At 44.1% G+C, this 2,041-nt stretch overlaps 1 pseudogene; it reads right to left on the reverse strand.

Moving 5' to 3' along the window:
* Nucleotides 1-301: 301 nt before the first annotated feature.
* Nucleotides 302-1,728, reverse strand: LOC147493858 (calcium-transporting ATPase 2, plasma membrane-type pseudogene; annotated as a pseudogene).
* Nucleotides 1,729-2,041: the final 313 nt, after the last annotated feature.

A 2,041-nucleotide genomic window follows, 5' to 3' on the forward strand; every position in this document is an offset into this window, starting at 1 on the left:
TTGGCCATGTTACCCATCCGGTCGCGGACACCTAGATAACTTAAGCTAATACCAACACCCACCACTACGGTGACAACTAACAAAACCAACATCACCGAAATCACAACCAACGGCCACGGATATCACAACCAACAAACGGACTAATGCCCGGGCATCCATCAAACCAACACTACCATGACCAACAATTAAAACCAGCATACCACTAGTTCCGGGCACCCATCTCTAATGCTAGCACCTTCCATCACTCAATCGGTTATGCGCACCATCATCACCTTCCATCGATCGGCCTGTTGTCCCCATTTTACCCACGATCCACAATTGTGGAAAAATTGTCATCGAATAATGACATCGGCACTCTCTTTTCGCCACCTCGTGCCCGGAATGCCCCCGGCAAAAATATCTGCTTCATGCAATGTTGGAGCATCATTTGTACCATCGCCCGGTTAAGAACAACTTCATCAAGAGTGGTTCTCAAGTGTACCCTTTGATACCCACAATTTGCTATACAAGTGTACCCTTTAAGAGGTATTGGATCCACATTAGAGAACTTATCTCGGTTCCGTAAGCAAGGCAAAGAGTTCTAAGAGCTTCATTAGCAAAGCTGTTCAATTGTATCCTTAAGATGGTTCGGGGTAGCTTCATCGAGAGGGACAATGTCACCTTTTGAGTCTACATACTTGTCACATGCATCCAAAATTATTTACGGAAGCAACGATTGTGCTTGGAGACCTCCTTGTGGAAGCTCTAGCACTACCCCATTCTCTTTTTAAGAATTAAATGGCACAACCTTTACAAGTCACGGATGCTCCACGCTCTGCTGAAAGTCCCCACCAAGTGACAAGCCAGATTCAATAGTGGTCTCGGTTGGTGTTCCCAAAATCTCCGTTTTCCATCTTCATTAATCACTACTTCTCCGGTGTGTTATTAAATATTGATTGGAGAAGGGTTTTCAATGTGGAACTTGGAACCGAACTCAAGGTAAGAACCTCGTCGGTTGTGCATTTCCTTAATATTCCCACATATGCATAACAATGACCATGTGATTGGTAGTCGAGTTCTAGTCTTGTCACTGCGCGGATGGTTGTGGCGGGAACCCATAGTTTCACAAGCCGCAAGATGATGGCGAACAAAGGGCCTTATCATTCATCATCTTCTTCATGGCAAAGGCAAGACTCAAAAAGGAGCAAACAAACAACAATCGTCAGCACAGCGGCAAAAACTCCGGCATTTGTATGACAAATCTCGAACCAAATTGGGTTCCCTGTTGCATCTTCGCGGTAAATAGACCTTGTACTACTTTTATGCCAAAGGTAACAAGCGGCAAAGAAAGGCCAATCTTCCAATGATAGTTGCTACTCCATTCGGTTTGACTTGCAATGGGGTCTCATCATCTCCTCCTTCGAGGGTTGCCAACAACTTACCCCATTGGGTTCTCATCCCAACTGTGGTGACCAACATCTTACATGATCCATCTTGTACTTTGGTTCGGATAGCGAGAAAAGGATTCGGGCATTCACCATTCTGAGGGTAAGAATTAAAATTTGGACTCATTTTTAAAAAATGAGAATCTGTGACAAAGCAGTCAAGGGACTTGGTCTCAATCGCCAAGATGAACAATATCACTGGAAGTAGCTCATATATCAAGATCTTTCGGCCGGTACCCATTCCTTGTAACTTTGAATGGAAATTTTCTTCTTCTCCTTGTCCAAAAGTGATTGCGGTAGTCATGTGACAAATACAACCAAAAGTATCTTTGGATCGGGTCGTCAATCAAAGTCAACCAACGGCTCCTGCTCTGTTGATCTCAAGCTAAACCACGTCAAAAACTTCATTCGAATTCTTGTTCTATGTGCCCTCACATTCCGCCACCTAATTATCTTCACACGGTACATATAGCTTCCATCCAAAGCGACCGGATACTGGACCGATTCAATGGCGGGCATCCATCGAAAAAAATCACAATCATAGGTATCTTCATTAGTACTTGACATCCGTTTCCTACCTGAACCAAGACTCTAAAGGGTAGTTCTCGATTGGTCTA

Source organism: Coptis chinensis, chromosome 6 (assembly GCF_015680905.1).
Source record: "Coptis chinensis isolate HL-2020 chromosome 6, ASM1568090v1, whole genome shotgun sequence".
In the NCBI taxonomy this organism is placed as follows: Eukaryota; Viridiplantae; Streptophyta; class Magnoliopsida; order Ranunculales; family Ranunculaceae; genus Coptis; species Coptis chinensis.